Source organism: Bubalus kerabau, chromosome 3 (genome assembly GCF_029407905.1).
Source record: "Bubalus kerabau isolate K-KA32 ecotype Philippines breed swamp buffalo chromosome 3, PCC_UOA_SB_1v2, whole genome shotgun sequence".
In the NCBI taxonomy this organism is placed as follows: Eukaryota; Metazoa; Chordata; class Mammalia; order Artiodactyla; family Bovidae; genus Bubalus; species Bubalus kerabau.
In genome coordinates, this window is record NC_073626.1 from 74719345 (window position 1) to 74737452 (window position 18108).

General features: G+C 42.6%; 1 pseudogene; it reads left to right on the forward strand.

Annotated features, from left to right (window-relative positions):
- Positions 1-9543: 9543 nt before the first annotated feature.
- Positions 9544-18108, forward strand: part of LOC129646254 (10 kDa heat shock protein, mitochondrial-like) — a 284232-nt pseudogene continuing 275667 nt past the window's right edge.

An 18108-nucleotide genomic window follows, 5' to 3' on the forward strand; every position in this document is an offset into this window, starting at 1 on the left:
GACACGATGATGTTTCACAGAGAGGCTATAGCCCCTCTTTGCTCAGTGGGCTAGCCCATGGCAGAGCTAATACATAGGCTCGGATGTATCCCCATTCAACTGCTTCCCATAAGGCAGAGCTCCCTTTTGCTTACTGGGGAAAAGATTCTTTGTTGCTTTGTCCTTCCTTTTAGAAAGTCTGATTTGTCTGTATCTAGACTTGAAGAGGTCCAGTACTTTTGCCTAGAAAATTCCATAGACAGAGGAGCCTGGTAGGCTGCAGTCCATGGGGTTGCTAGCGTTGGACACGACTGAGCGACTTCACTTTCACTTTTCACTTTCATGCATTGGAGAAGGAAATGGCAACCCACTCCAGTGTTCTTGCCTGGAGAATCCCAGGGATGGGGAAGCCTGGTGGGCTGCCATCTATGGGGTTGCACAGAGTCGGACACGACTAAAGCGACGCAGCAGCAGCAGACTTGAAGAGGAGGTAGAGATGGAGGAAGAGTGCAGCTGATAAGACAAAATGACATCTGAGTATTGGCAAGAGGGCAATTGTCACTGACCCAGCATGAGTCACAGAGTAGCCAGCTGGGCTTGAGAAGGACTTTGCAGCTTGATATGTGTGTGGTGATAAAATACTTTGGGGTTGGGAGAGTAGCAAAATGATGAAATGCCAAGGGGCTTTAATTGGCCCGGAGAATTGAAAAGCAGGTCATTAGAGAGATGGTTTGTTCAAAGATAAGTTGGCATTTGGACAGAGGTTCTCCTTTCTTCAAGATGAGTGGTGGCAGTGGTAGAATCAGAGGTATGTGTGGAAATGGAAGTGAGGGGCGCCTTGTCCTGGGTCTAGGTGGAAGAGCCTCATTGATGAAGAGAGGGTGTCGAGCAGAATTCTCTGTCACCTGTTGCCAGAGTTTGGAGTTGCAGTTTCTAAATTTATTTAGTCTGCGGGCCAATTGGGAATGTGATGATGCTTCTGTGGGATCTCACTCTAGAACAGCATTTCTTAATCTTGAACTTGAGACATTTGGGGCCAGATAATTCTTTGTTATAGCTTCCCTGGTGGCTCAGCAGTAAAGAATCTGCCCACCAGGGCAGGAGACATGGGTTGATCCCTGGGCTGAGAAGATCCCCTGGAGAAGGAAATGGCAACTCACTCCAGTATTCTTGCCTGGGAAATCCTTGGACAGAGGAGCCTGGCGGGCTACAGTCCATGGGGTTGCAAAGAGTTGACCATGACTTAGTGACTAAACAACAACAAATTCTTTGTTATGGGGTCTTTCTGTGCATTGTGGGATGTTTAGCAGCATTGCTAACTCCTGCCTGCTTAATACCAGTAACAGCTGTGATACCACTAATGTCTCCAGACATTGCCTAGTGTCCCCTGGGAGGTCAAATTGGCCCTGGTTTGAGAACCATTGCTCTAGATATATACAAATATATCCAAAATTTCCAAGGAGTGAAGGTATACTGACTCCTCTCTAGGGTTAATATACTAAAATACCTTTAGCACCTTCTGTTCTGACTTCTTAAAAAAGCTAAGTTTCTATTGTCACAAAATCATGGATCTAAGAGTCACAAGTCTCTACGAATTTCCTGGAAGTCAGGGAAAATTTTTATCCATTAAAAAAAAGAGAGCAATTGTCCTTCCCTGGTGGTCCAGTCCTAAGCTCTGTGCTCCCATTGCAGGGGGCCTGGATTCTAATAGATCCCACATGCCCCAACTAAGACCCAACACAGCCAGAAAAATAAAAAGGAGCAACTAAGTTTTATAAAATTTAAACTACTTATATCTGGTCATATATAAATTACTTATCTATGATGTCATGGGGTACAGAATCCAGATTACTTCTCTCCTGGGACTGATATATATGAAACGTGGATAAAGTCACTGTGGCTAATAAATACATCATTACAACGTACTTCCTCTTTCTTCCATCTTTGTCTTCCCTCTTAGAAATCAGAGAATCAGTTGTCTTTTCACTTGTTTGGGAAGCTCTGTTAGCCTCCAGGTGTATCAGACACATGTGAGTGTGCCTTCTTGCCTCTCCACTTTCTCAGAGAATCTACCCCTGCCCATGGCCTCTGCTGAGAGGTCACATGTCCCCACTCTTCACTCTGTCCACAAGGGTGAACACTGACCACAGGGGAAAGAGCCTATCATCACTGGCAGCCTGAATCAAAGGGGTAAGCCAGCTCAAGAACATTCCTCCCACAGAATTTGAAATTGGTGACACGGAGGGAAGTGGCCTGTGGGTAGCAACTAACAGAGGGGAGTTTCAGTTCCTAATCTCCTGCCATTGAGGTCCTCCTGGAATCCTGGATCTGTCTCCGATTCAGTGCCAGCAGAGTTTCTATACTCAGTGCAACTAGAAATCCCCTTCATGAGCCCTGTAATAAACACCCAGTATCCTGAATGCACCTGGGCCTTCTGTTGTAACTGCCTTTTTATCAGGCACTCCACACGCAGAGGTGAATGGGATTTTGAATTAATTATAAGGCTAGCTGTTTGTAACGCTCTATGGCCACATTTCTCATAGGAAATCAGGCATTATCAGTGCATTGCTGTTGGACTAGAAGGTAAACAAGGACATCCAAGGCTGTTATGAGTGTGGATTCTGGCTATGGTATTGCGACTTGTGACCTAGGATAGCCTCGATATGGGAGGTCAGATATATGTGCATGTCTCTCCAGGTATGGATGTTCTAGAGCCATTTAGTGTCTCTCTGGATGAATACATGCTTGTTGCTCTGTTCAGTTCAGTTCAGTTCAGTCGCTCAGTTGTGTCTGACTCTGTGACCCCATGAATTGCAGCACGCCAGGCCTCCCTGTCCATCACCATCTCCCGGAGTTCACACAAACTCATGTCCATCGAGTCAGTGATGCCATCCAGCCATCTCATCCTCTGTCGTCCCCTTCTCCTCCTGCCCCCAATCCCTCCCAGCATCAGAGTCTTTTCCAATGAGTCAGCTCTTCGCATGAGGTGGCCAAAGTACTGGAGTTTCAGCTTTAGCATCATTCCTTCCAAAGAACACCCAGGGCTGACCTCCTTTAGAATGGACTGGTTGGATCTCCTTGCAGTCCAAGGGACTCTCAAGAGTCTTCTCCAACACCACAGTTCAAAAGCATCAACTCTTCGGTGCTCAGCTTTCTTCACAGTCCAACTCTCACATCCATACATGACCACTGGAAAAACCATAGCCTTGACTAGGCCGACCTTTGTTGGCAAAGTAATGTCTCTGCTTTTTAATATGCTATCTAGGTTGGTCATAACTTTTCTTCCAAGGAGTAAGCATCTTTTAATTTCGTGGCTGCAGTCACCATCTGTTGCTCTGTAAGGAGTTGAATTGACCACTCTAGTAGATGCCCGTGGTTATGTTTTGTGCCATGTAGATGTTTTCTGAACACAGGGTTTCATTCACCAGGGGTGTTGCTGACTCCCCTTTGAGAGAATGGATACCATATAGCAGTGCTTCTCAGTAGTTGCCTGCCTCCAGGCAAGAGGGCATTTTGGATGCGTGTGGGGGAAATTTTGATTGACACAATGATTGGGGGATGCCACGGACGTTTATAGGCTTCCCTGTTGGCTCAGACGGTAAAGAATCTGCCTGCAATGCAGGAGATATGGGTTTGATCCCTGGGTCGGGAAGATCCCCTGGAGAAGGGAATGGCAACCCACTCCAGTATTCTTGCCTAGAGAATTCCACAGACAGAGGGGCCTGATGGGCTCCAGTTCATGGGGTCGCAAAGAGTTGACACGACTGAGCAACTAACACACACACACACACACACACTGGCATTTATGAGGAAGGGTCAGGGATGCTAGACATTGATTTGTGAATTTCATATGTCTCACAAGATCTATTTATAATTATTTAAACTTCAAAGCTAATTCCATTTAACATGGTGTTTCCATGTTTTGCTCGGTTTTTATGGTTACTGAAATTTCCAGGAATGAAACTACCATTTAATTAAGCAGAGATTGTCCTTTTTACCAAGGACATTAAAAATTTACCAAGAATTCATCATTTTAGGAAACCATGTTGTCAATTTCACTGATGACAACTGCTGATTTATCATGATGCAATGTATTTGTATTAGTCTGCCTTGGGGCAATTATTACATTTATGATGATTCTGTGTGTGTGTATGTTACAGGTATACATGTCTCAGTTTATGTCTATAGTGGAAGAACCACCCTTTCAGTGTAGGCTTTCAACATTTTTTTTTTAGGCTTCCAACTTTTATGACAATGTTGAATCAGAAAGAAACACCACGGTTCTTATCACAGAGTAATGTCTTGTAGTCAGATGTTACCACCTTTAGCAACATGGTCCCCTGTGAGTTTACATTTCTCTCTAGAGAATGTGTACATTTGCACAATTCTTTACATGGAGTCAGACCTTCAGCTTCACCCACATCACAGGCCAAAGCAGGATACTCTGACGCTGAAGGAAGGGTACAGGATCTTCTCCAAGTCAATGAGAGGAAGCTGTTCTCGATTTCCCCTAGCAACCATTTCTCTCTCTCTCTCTTCTTGGCTCTCTGTCCTTTGCTCCATGCTGGTTGGGTTCAGATGTCTCCCTCTTTTCCAGTAGCTCTCCCATTTCTGAGAAGATGACCCGCTCATGTGAAATATCAAGGTTTTGAGGATCAGGTTCCAACAACTCTTACCTTTCTCAGGATGATTCTCCCATTTAATGTTCTTTGGGTAATTTTTTTCCCATTTGAAGTTGCTTAAATTTATGACTATCATCTCCATTGGTCTTGGAAGAGCAGAAGTTCTTGGATTCCAGAGTGTGAAGACCTCTATATTTGCCGTGAATACCATTAATCCTTCTGTTATATAAGTTATTCTTCCTACTTTCAGTGATTCCTCTGTTGGCACCATTAACTTCTCCTGGATCTAGTATCAGCTGTGATTTATGAGAGGAAATGTTCAAATAAGATTACTTTTGGCTGACAATCGAAATGATCTTTTATTTCTTAGCTTCTTTTCTAGCAAGAATAAAAACAGACCACTTTATTGAGTACCTACACTGTATCAGGCATTATTCTGAATTCTTTGAATAAGTTTCATTTAATTCTCATAAATAACTGTTGTGAGGTAGATGCTATTATTATCCCCATTTCAAAGATAAGGAGTCTTAGAAAGGTTAAATAACTCACCCAATATTTCACAATTAGTAAGTGTCCTCTGTCCATCAAATGTAAGTCATTTAATGCCCCAAATAGAAAAGCATCCCAGAGAAAAATAAATTGAGAAAGGACAAGACTAAATCCATCATCAAGACATTCCATCAGAATTGTGGCCCCCTTAGGCCTAGCTTTTCCCTAAATATTGGCTTGCAATCACATTCTCATTACTCATATCTAAACTATATATGGCAGGACTATGTCATCTAGAGAATGGCTATAACAGTTAATGCTAACAGATTTCAGTGTATGTCTCTTTTTACTTTAGCTGCTGTCCTATGTAATTAGTAAATTATTCCTAATCAGAGAACTGAAAAGAATAAAATTTAAAAGCATGTTACTTAGTTTCTCTGAGCCTAGATATCTGTTCACAACCATATGACCTCTGCTTTCCTTGTGCTTAGGAGGAGAGGATGGAGACTTGAAGTGTGGTTGGTTATAGTTTATACTAACAAGGCCAATGCCACAGTTTTAAATTCTTTCATGTTGTCTTTTCTCTATGCTCTCCACAGATTATGGCCATAATCTTGGCCTAAAGCATGGCTCTTCAAAGGGACCCTGGGAGAAGATGATTCCACTGCTTCTACAGAGAAGCACGTTGGAATGTTGGACACTGGGTAAGTGAGCTGCATGTTGGCAGTGGGTACTCAGTTCCTCATAGACGTTCTGTTATTTTGTATTTCTGAGATTAGAAACCCGCCCTCTACGTAACTCAGACACCCTTGCCAGCTGGTTTCTACTAATGAGAGGTACTTGGGTGAGATTCAGTTCAGTTCAGTTCAGTCCCTCAGTCGTGTCTGACTCGTTGAGACCCCATGAATCACAGCATGCCAGGCCTCCCTGTCCATCACCAACTCTCGGAGTTCACCCAGACTCACATCCATCGAGTCAGTGATGCCATCCAGCCATCTCATCCTCTATCGTCCCCTTCTCCTCCTGCCCCCAATCCCTCCCAGCATCAGAGTCTTTTCTAATGAGTCAACTCTTTGCATGAGGTGGCCCAAGTACTGGAGTTTCAGCTTTAGCATCATTCCTTCCAAAGAAATCCCAGGGCTGATCTCCTTCAGAATGGACTGGTTGGATCTCCTTGCAGTCCAAGGGACGCTCAAGAGTCTTCTCCAACACCACAGTTTAAAAGCACCAATTCTTCAGCGCTCAGCTTTCTTCACAGTCCAACTCTCACATCCATACATGACCACAGGAAACACCATAGCCTTGGCTAGACAGGCCTTTGTTGGCAAAGTAATGTCTCTGCTTTTCAATATGCTGGGTGAGATTAGAAGATGGAAGACAAGCACATGTCCATTTGCTTCAGGCAGTGATGGGAGCAGGAATGTGGGTTTGTTGTTTTCTGCTCTGCCGCAGTGGTTTTCAGTGGCATGTGCAATGTCAGGAGCTCTGAACAACACAACTTTCCCCTTTCATCCAGTCCTAGCACTTTCTTGCAGTTTCATGTCTTTGCTGTTTCTGATTTGCACTCCCAGCCCCTCCAATCTTTTTTTTGTAATCAATTCTCTCTATAAAATCTTCTCCTCCACTCCCATTTGAAATGGAGTGGTTTCTATTTCCTGGCATAGACACCAACTTGAAAGTAGGTAGGGTGGAATTTATAAGAGCCAATAACATCATCTTCATAGATAAAAACCAATTTGATCTATTGACTGATTTTATTTTTTATAATATGCAAATAATTATAGCTTAAAGATAGCATATAAGATAGAATAAATGGTCATTTAGCATACATAAGGGTCAGGTGGCTCAGTGGTAAAGAATCTGCCTGCAGTACAGGAGACGCAGGTTTGATTCCTGGGTTAGGAAGATCCCCTAGACAAGGCAATGTCTACCCACTCTGGTATTCTTGCCTGGGAAATCCCATGGACAGAGGAACCTGGCTGGCTAGGAACCTGACTGTGCTTTAGTCCATGGAGTCAAAAGAGAGTTAGACACAACTTAGTGACTAAACAACAACAAGCATTCATAAAGCATCTATCCAGCCCTAGTGGATTATATCCTTAGAACAAAAACCAGTGCAATAAAACAAACAACACAAAGAAAAAATCACCTTAAACAATTTTCAGTAATAATATTATAGGTAGACATGATGGTGGTATTTCTGAGACTCTTCCCAAGCTTTATGTGATAAAACAAATGAATAATTATATTCGTGTCACTGTGTATCATGTTTTTTTGAGTTATAGAAAAGAGATACAGATGTAAAATTCATGAGGGTAAGTTAAAAACTCTATAGTCTTGAATTGCAATTGAGACAAACAGTTTAAACTCATGAGATATTTTATCTTTTTTAAAAATTTATTTTTTTAATTGGAGGAAGACTGTTTTACAATATCGTATTGGTTTCTAAGATATTTTATATTTAAAAGTATATTTTAGCCATATCACCCCAAACCTAGAAACAATGGCCAATCCATTAGCAACAAGCACCTTTACTGCATAGATTGTCATCTTTAAATATAATTTCCTATCTTAAGGAACCATGACTTCTTGGAGAAATGGCTGATTCTAGGCCTCGGGCAGGAAATATCTAAGATGATCCTGGAACATCTTGCTATTGCACAAAGCAAGAAAGCCATCAAAGATTAATCATGTTGTGTCAAAAAAGCTCAGGAGCCAACTCAGAGAAGTTTTCATTGGCTAAGTAGTATGGGTTAATATGAGCATAAGTAAGAGTGGTAGCTGTAATGGATTGAAGGTCATAAAATACAGTTAAATACATGAGTTTATAATAGTTAAAACAGGAAACATCACTGGTCACTTTTGGAAGGAGCCAACTCAGGTAGTAGATGAATGTTTCTTTTATTCTGTCTTTCTGTTATGAGTTGTATCTCACAATAATCAAATAATTGATTAAAGGAATTAGAATTCCAACTAATAAAAGAAGGAAGGATAGAATAGAAAATCACCATTCTATAAACCCTCAATAAATTAATGGATACAGGCAGTGATTATCTAACTTTCTGATATCAATTCCAACATATGCATATGTGTGTTGGTGGGTTGGGGGGATTCCATACAGCAACAAGCAGTTCTCCTACAATTCAACTCAATTCTGGCAATATTTACTTGAAGATGGTATCAGAATCCACGTGTTAGGGACTCAGTTCCGCAAGACTGCCCTCCACTTCAGATGCCATGCCAGTGCTCCCCACTGACCGGGTATATAGATTAAGGGTTTCAACAACCCCTTCCTTGGTTTCAATTAATTTGTTACAGTGGCTGACAGAACTCAGAGAAACTTTTTATTTACCAGTCATCAGTTTATTATAAAAGGATATATAACTGAAGAACAGGCAGGTGGATGAGATGCACAGGGCAAGGACATGTCAAGGGGCTCAAAGCTTCCATGCTGTCCTAGTATTCTACTCTCCCTTAATCTACATGTACTCAAATACCCATAATTCTCCAAAACTCATTCTTTTTAGTTTTTGTAGAGGCTTCATTACATAGACTTGATTGATTGGATCATTGGCCACTGGCGATTGATCGAACCTCCAGCTCCTCTTCTCTCCCAGGAGGTAAAGGGGGTAGAACTGAAAGTTTTAGTCCTCTAATCTCATCGTTGGTTCTCCTGGCAACCAGCCCCCATCCTTAGGTTCGTCCAAAAGTCACCTCATTAACATAACAAAAGACATCTTTGTTGCTCTCAGCATTTTGGAAATTCCAAGGGTTTTAAGAGCTCTGTGCCAGAAATGGGAAGACCAAATATATATTTCTTATTATAAATCACAATATCACATCATTAGAGACTGCTAACATTACAAAAAGGTAGTAAACCAGATAGTATGTTGAACTACACAACATCATCTATAACATATTCTTGCCAAAAAAAAATTGAACCAAAATCTCATAAATCCACTAGAACTAACTACCAAATTACTTAGAGGAAAATGTTAAACCACACCATGGAATGAAGTCAGTAAAACTAAGTCTGTGGGTTTTGACACATACATAAATTCTATGTACATTGTAATGTGTGCGTAAATTGTAAGAAAAAAATAGTGGAGGGGAGCCTATAGATTAAAAGAGATTTAAGAAATATTGAATAATTTCCATGTAAAGTCTTTTTTGGATCATGATCCAAACAAAATCATGAGACAGTTGGGGAAATGTCAGTACTGACTGCTTAATTATGTAAGGAAATTATTATTACTTTTCCTTTGGTACAGTAATTTTGTGGTCTTGTTTTAAAAGACTCTTTATGTTTTATACATACATATTGAAGTATTTGTAGAGAAATGATGACTGGATTTTGCTTCAGAAATACCCAGTGAAGTGGGAATTATGAGGATACAGATGAATCAGAATTGGCCATGAGTTGATAATTATTGCAGCTGGATGATAGGTACATGGGGGTTTATGATATTACTCTCTCTTCTTTTGTATATGTTAGGAATTTTCTGTAATGAAACAGAGAAAAAATCCTAGAGAGGCCTAAGTAGATCTTATCAGCCTGCTGGTTTCAGGAAATTAAAGCCACAGTTGTCTGTGGTTGCTGCCTACCAAGAGTTCCACAGATATTTCTATGTAGGGAGGTGTTACATCAGATCTTAAGTACATTTGTGAACCAAATTGGTGCCTTTCAACTTGAAAGATTCAGAGGTCTGGGAACCTCAAAAAGGATGTTTCTAATTGTTGCTATAACAAATGACCACAAACTATGTGGCTTAAAGCAACACAAATTTATTATTTTATAGTTCTGGAGGTCTGAAGTCCAACATGAGTTTCACTGGGCTAAAATCTTTGTGTTAGCAGCATTGCTTTCTTTCTGGAGGCAGAAGGGAAGAATTTGTTCATTGGCTTTTCTGTCTCCTGTCTACATTTCTTAAGCCCATGTCTACATTACTCTGCTATCTCCTCATATCTCCTCCTGTATTACTTATATCTCTCACTTACTAGGACCCTTATGACTATTTTGGTCCCATCCAGATAATTCAGGATAATCTCATCTCAAAATTCTGGGATTTCCCTGGTGGTCCAGTGGCTGAGACTCCATGCTCCTTGGGAGGGCCTGGGGGTCAGGGAACTAGTTCCCACATAACGCCACAATTAAAGATCCTGCCTGCTGCAATGAAGACTGAAGACCCCACATCCTGGCAACTAGGATCCAGCATGGTCAGATAAAGAAATATTAAAAAAGAATCCTTATATCTGCAAAGTCCATTTTGCCATTTAAGGTAACATATTCAAAAGTTCTGGGGATTAGGATGTGGACATCCTTCAAGGGGGAGCATTATTCTGCCTACCACAAAGACAAATGAAGAAGCTGGGAAATAGGATTAATGAAGGAAAGTATATGTCAGGATTTAGCCAAGAAATAGAAAATATTCTAATAGTTTAAACAGAAGACATTTAATACAGAGAATTTGTGACACAAAAGATGGAAACTCTGAAAAGTCAAACAAAGGAGGGTAAAGTACCCCAGAATTTAGAAACAGCAAAACCTACCATTACTTCTAAGATGGGAGGGGTGCAGGAAAAAGTGGTATTACCAGAGTTCAGGTGCTGAGCCATTCTGTGAGAATCATGGCAGAGGCTTCCCAGTGGAGGTTGGGAACAAGGAGGTATGGACTGGCCGGTGGAGAGCTAGAGTCTCAGAAGAGACATGGGCCTCCCTGGGAAATACAGTAGCTCCTTGTTATCTGTGGTAGTTGTGTTCTGTAAAGTCACCATGAATAGTGAATTAAAAAATACCAAACCGGGACTCCCCTGGTGTTTCAGTGGTTAAGAATCCGCCTTCCATTGCAGGGCACATATGTTCGATCCCTGGCCAGGGGACCTAAGATCCCTCATGCCTCAGGCTATCTAATCTTGCATGCCTCAACTAGTGAAGCCCACAAGCCAGAATGAAAGATCTCATATGCCGCAACTAAGATAACTGATGCAGCCAATTAAATAAATATTTAAAAAAATGACCAAACCATTGCTCCTAGGGGAAATACAGGGTTAGGTTCCTGTGAGCCTCTGGTCACAGCCTTTTCTTCAACTGATCAATGTATAACCTTGTTTCGTGTGTGTTTCTGTTTGAAGTCGTACTCACACACACATATATATTAGCTTTACTGATATTTAACTCAGGGCCAACTCATGCCTGGATGAAGCTTATCTAACACAAGCATTTTCTACATAAGCTACATCATTATGCTTGGGAGCACCAGACAATACTTTGGCCTTGTGCCTGGGGCTAATTTTAAAGTGAAATCACCAAAGAAGCACAAAAATGAGAAAAACATGGTACAAACACATGAAAAAGACACTTACTCATAAGTATGAGAGCTGTGACAAGAAGGCAAAACATTACCTTGTTTGACTTACACTGGGAACATGTGTGTCAGACAACTCACATTTTTCACTGCTCTGGGCACATGCATGAATGACCAGGAAGGCTCCACAAGTATTGATTTTGAAGTAACAAATTTTAGTAAGTAGGCAAATCTGTAAACATGGAACCCATAAATAAGGAGGCTGAACTGTATTTTTCCAGGCAGTGATGGAACAATATACCCTGATTCTCCCCACCTCCCATTTTTCAGTCTTCCACCAGGGTTCTCTTTGGCTAAATCAGTTGCAAGGGAATCTGTGAAACAAAGTTGAACACATCTGATTGCAAAGAGGTGTTGCACAGCACACAAGTTTTGAAGAACTCCGATTTGGTGGTGAAAGAACTAATGAGAAGTATTCAAGGGACTTAATGGTTGCCTTTAGATTTACAGACCTTATTATAGAGGGGATGATGACAGGCTGTTTTTAATTTCCATAGAATCAGTATCAACTGCTTTAAATAGAAGCTATGCATGAAAGATTTATGAAAACTCTTCTACCTGTTTTTGGACTGAGATCCAAAAATCCTTTAAGGATAAATGAGGACTTCCTTTCCTTAAACATTTTTAAAGGACCAGGTACCTATTTATTTGCAGTTGCTGGTGACTGGCCCATCTGGAGGTGCATACTCTGTGGGGTCTGAGCTGGCCTTTGCTATAATTCTGTTTATAGTTAATATCACCTTGAACTCTGGAGAGTAGCAAATGCCACAGCAGCTGCCTTGCTGTCTTAGATCTGAGAGAGGAAAAGAAACCTGTTGTGGCAGAAGGGTGGTGGATAGAAAGCAAATCAACCAAAAGATTATTTCGGCACAGGGGTTGGTGGCTTGCTTGAGTAAGTGATTTATGATGCAGTGTTTTTATTTGATCTGGCATTACAGGGATAAATTATTGAGTGCTAATTGTATGTTGATAAGCTGTTCCCGCTTAAATTTATTCCTTCCTCAGTTTGTGTTAATTGGGGCATATTGAAACAGAAGGGGAATTGCCCGCTAACTGTCTGGTTTGGTTTATGCTGTTGCTAAAACGTTGCATTGTAATTGTGTCTTCACTGTTATTCATGCTACATGAATAAGGGAGCTCCTACTGGTGAGCTTTTTTTTTTTTTTTACTTCCCATTAATGCATGTTTCTTTTTCTCATAAATGAAATGTTAAAGAATAATATCACACCTATTTACTTGTTCAAATTTACTCAAGTTGCAGCAGAAGGTAGGGTCAGAGGTGGACTGGCAGAAGGCTGGGGAATTTTGAATGCAGAGTTTATCATTTGAAATTTAAATTCTTTTTAGATAAAGCCGTCATGGGGAGGCAGGGGGAGACTTGGCTGGGGGGTTAAGAGGGCAGGATACTGAATGTTTCTTGCATAGGTGGCTTTCAGGTGGCTTTATCTCTGACTAATCTCTTTGTCCCCCCATCAACCCTCCATGAAGGGACTTGAGTGGCAATGTAGTGTGACATGGAGAAGGCAATGGCAACCCACTCCAGTACTCTTGCCTGGAAAATCCCATGGACGGAGGAGCTTGGTAGGCTGTAGTCCATGGGGTCTCAAAGAGTCAGACACTACTGAGAGACTTTACTTTCACTTTCATGCATTGGAGAAGGAAATGACAACCCACTCCAGTGTTCTTGCCTGGAGAATCCCAGGGACAGGGGAGTCTGGTGGGCTGCCGTCTATGGGGTTGCGCAGAGTCAGGCATGACTGAAGCGACTTAGCTGCAGAAGCCAGCAGTGTGACAGGCCAGTGACAAAGCTGTATCTGCTGAGTAGAGATGGGGGTGTGGATGGCATGGAGGGCTAATAGGTCTTGTTTCTCAAGGGTCTCCATAATAAGTAACTCTGGCAAAGTTGAGTGAGTCCAGATTTTAGGAACCCAATATGGAGACAAAACACTAAGTGGCCAGCAGGATTATAAGTAGAAGAGCCGGGTTGAGATAAAAGGAAATAAGCAGGAGCAGAGGAAATAGTAATATTATAAACAGGCACGCCAGATTCAGTGGACCCAAGGGTGGTCCATGGCTCAAGGGGAGGCTTGTAAACACTGACCCCAGACACTGCCTCTGCCATGGCTCCATTAACTCTGCTGGATGCGGGCACGTGTGTACCTGGCTGTGAACCAGAGAGAGGTGGACCCCACAGGTGCCAGGAGCTCCTGGCTATGTAGGGACCATGGATGCTGCCCTCCACATCTGTTCCTAGGACGAGAGTCCCCTTCAGCCTGTCTGTGGGTATTCTTCTCCCAGTTTTGTTCTTAAACATCACATATAATCTTTCTTCTGGCTGATCTCCCTTGAGTTAAAATAGGGAAGAGTTCCCTTTAAGTCATCATTTGTGCAGCTTTTCTGCTCAAAGTAGAGAGAACCTCACTGGCCTCTGTATAGAGAGAATTACGGAGAATCAGATGAGTGTAGATATTGTAGATATCTAAAGATACCTAGCTCTGTAAGTACTGAAAGAACCTTGAAATTGGGTAGCTTCCCCACCAGATTGCCCCAGAGGTGTGGCTTGTGAGGGTGGGATCATGCTGAAATGTCAAGAAAAGGCTCTAGTTCATTTTATAAAGCCATTTTGGCTGTTGGCTAGTTTCATTAAAACAGGGCTCATAATTATAGGATGATTAGCTAAAATGTCAGTGTTACTATGATGTCTTTCCTGGGGGAAGGACAACAGCTAAGTGCTGGCAGCCTCAGCCTTGCTGTTGTTGCAGTGCATGTTCTACGAGAGCATGCCAGAGTCCAGCTGCCCTTTGTAGGGACTGTGGCAAAGCATAGAAAGAGAGCAGAGAGGTGGCTAGTTTGGGTTTCACTCCTTCTGCCAAGATGTCACTGCCAAGACTCCTTCTGCCATTTTCCCAGGAATCTGGGAACATCCTGGGGAAGATTTTGGCTCCCAGGGAGCTGGGAACAGGAGCTGGAGTCTCTCAGGAGCAGGAGTACTGAGACCTGGAGGGGAAGTCACTCTAGCATTCAGAGGAAGCAGCAGGTGTTCAAAGCCCAGGAGCGGAGAGGGGAAGGGCCGGACACGGGGAGATGAGGTGAGGTCCAGAATCTGCACAGGAGACTGAAGTCAGCTCAGTGTGCATTATCAGAAGACTCTATCCATGTCCCAGCCACTAAGCTGAGTGAATGGCCACCAGTAGCTTTAGAATGAAAGCAGGAAGCTAAAGCAAGTGGGGAGCTTAGAGACCATGCAGCATAACTCAGAAAAGTGGTAGCACTTGCCTGGGGCCACACAGCTTGAGGTGGCAGAGCCAGGACAAGATCCAGTCCTCTCAACTCCCAGAAATGCCTTTCTGTTAAAACCTTCACCTCACCTGCAACATCTAGGCTCATTCTGACTGAGGGTTGAAAGGGACCCAACCAACTGAAAGCAGAAATTACCCAACCAACCACACAGGAAAATAAAATGGGATTCCAGAGGTATTTGAGCTCCATATTGAACTCTTTTCCTATTTCTTAACTTGGTCAGGTAAGATTTATAAGTAATATTGACAAAATTCTTGAGAAAAAAATAGGTGTTGATCACTCTGCTAAAGAGAAGGTTATAGATAGTTCCTGCTCCATAGGGTGGAAGGTTGACATCAACACAAACTCTTGTTTTCCTGAGAATTCTGAACCTTTTTGATTTTTCTGCCTCCTGAGCTGTTATGGTTAAGACCTGGCAGATGTTAAGTCTGCTCTAGACCTTGCTTCTCAGAGTGTGGTCCCCAGTCCAGCAGCATCAGCCTCACCTGGGAACCTTTAAGAATGACAAATCCATGCACCCCTGGGCCTGTGGAATCAGAATCTCTGAGCAAGCAGAAGCAGAAGATATTAAGAAGAGGTGGCAAGAATACACAGAAGAACTGTACAAAAAAGACCTTCACGACCAAAATAATCACAATGGTGTGATCACTTACCTAGAGCCAGACATCCTGGAATGTGAAGTCAAGTGGGCCTTAGAAAGCATCACTACGAACAAAGCTAGTGGAGGTGATGGAATTCCAGTTGAGCTATTTCAAATCCTGAAAGATGATGCTATTAAAGTGCTGCACTCAATATGTCAACAAATTTGGAAAATTCAGCAGTAGCCACAGGACTGGAAAAGGTCAGTTTTCATTCCAATCCCAAAGAAAGGCAATGCCAAAGAATGCTCAAACTACCATACAATTGCAGTCATGTCACACGCTAGTAAAGTAATGCTCAAAATTCTCCAAGCCAGGCTTCAGCAATACGTGAACCGTGAACTTCCAGATGTTCAAGCTGGTTTTAGAAAAGGCAGAGGAACCAGAGATCAAATTGCCAACATCTGCTGGATTATGGAAAAAGCAAGAGAGTTCCAGAAAAACATCTATTTCTGCTTTATTGACTATGCCAAAGCCTTTGACTGTGTGGATCACAATAAACTGTGGAAAATTCTGAAAGAGATGGGAATACCAGACCACCTGACCTGCCTCTTGAGAAATTTGTATGCAGGTCAGGAAGCAACAGTCAGAACTGGACATGGAACAACAGACTGGTTCCAAATAGGAAAAGGAGTACACCAAGGCTGTATATTGTCACCCTGCTTATTTTAACTTCTATTCAGAGTACATCATGAGAAACACTGGGCTGGAGGAAGCACAAGCTGGAATCAAGATTGCCAGGAGAAAAATCAATAACCTCAGATATGCAGATGACACCATCCTTATGGTAGGAAGTGAAGAGGAACTAAAAAACCTCTTGATAAAAGTGAAAAAGGAGAGTGAAAAATTTGGCTTAAAGCTCAACATTCAGAAAACTAAGATCATGACATCTGGTCCCATCACTTCATGGGAAATAGATGGGGAAACAGTGGAAACAGTGTCTGACTTTATTTTTGGGGGTTCCAAAATCACTACAGATGGTGATTGCAGCCATGAAATTAAAAGACGCTTACTCCTTGGAAGGAAAGTTATGACCAACCTAGATAGCATATTCAAAAGCAGAGGCATTACTTTGCCAACAAAGGTCCGTCTAGTCAAGGCTATGGTTTTTCCAGTGGTCATATATGGTTGTGAGAGTTGGACTGTGAAGAAGGCTGAGTGCTGAAGAGTTGATGCTTTTGAACTGTGGTGTTGGAGAAGACTCTTGAGAGTGCCTTGGACTGCAAGGAGATCCAACAAATCCATTCTAAAGGAGATCAGTCCTGGGTGTTCTTTGGAAGGACTGATGCTGAAACTCCAATACTTTGGCCATCTCATGTGAAGAGTTGACTCATTGGAAAAGACTCTGATGCTGGGAGGGATTGGGGGCAGGAGGAGAAGGGGACGACAGAGGATGAGATGGCTGGATGGCATCACCGATGGACATGAGTTTGGGTGAACTCCGGGTGCTGGTGATGGACAGGGAGGCCTGGCGAACTGCAGTTCATGGGGTCACAAAGAGTCAGACATGACTGAGTGACTGAACTGAGCTGAGGATGGCCCAGAAATCTATGGCTTTAACAGGGTCTCCAGGTGATTCTAATGCACACTACAATTTGAGAAGCCCTGAACCAGAATAAAAAGACAGTGTCAAAAGAATACAAGAGGCAATAACAAAGTCATGGTTCAAATTCTGCCAATTACTGGCTTGGAGACCTTGGACAAGTAATTGTCTGTGCCTTGGTTTCCTTAATTCTGAAAGAGTTGCCTCGTAAGGTGGTTGGAGAGCTCCAATGAGATAATGCAGGAAACACCAATATGTAGCACATTTTAAATGGACACTCAATACATTTTACTTCTTAGTTCTATGACTGGTATAACCCCAGATGGCTCTAGCCATGGCAGCCCATGGCATGAGTGGGCTGGCCTCATGACCCTTCCTTGAGCCCTCTCTCTCGAAGAGCTTCCACAGCTCTATCTGGACTTTGCCACTGCTTTGAGCAGAGAACTATGGGACTGAATGGGGGCCTCCTGAGCACCTTGGGGAATGCATCTCCAGCCCCTCATCAATTCCTGAGTCTCACCACAAAATCGAGACACAATTAGATTCAGTCCTACTTCATGGCATGGGAAACAAGTTGTGGGAACCTCACATTCTGAGCCAAAAGTAAAAACCTGTTAACCACAAGCACAGGTCTCCTTAGAAAGAGAGGGAGGTTGACACCCAAGCATGAGAGCCGCCTGAAGAAATCTGGTCATGCTGGGCCAGTTAGTGCCCCCCTGGTGCTACTGCCACCAGCATCCACATAGTCACATCCACATCGTCAGAGCAAGAGGCCAGCCCCCTCTCCCGAGCAGCCTGTCACACACAACACAGATGCAGGAGTGGCAGGCTGGAGCAGCAGCTGCTGCTGCCTCCCTTGGGGCCACTGTAATGTCTCCCGGGGGGCCAGCCCAAGCTTGGATGAGCCTCGGGAAATTACTGAGCAATTCTGACTGGTTTAATTTTTCTCTCCTAAGAACTTGAGAGACCATGTCCTCTTAATCATCTTTTGAGAAAGAAGATGAGAGAGGAGAGAGATGTTTAAGAAAATATGAGGGCAATTAATCCGTTCATTCATGTTCAGTAAATGTCTCTGTGCTCTAAGGACATCCTTTCATTTATTCTACAAATGTTTATGGGGCACCCACTCTGCATAGAGTGCAGGGAACAGCAGAGTGAATTAAGAACATTTC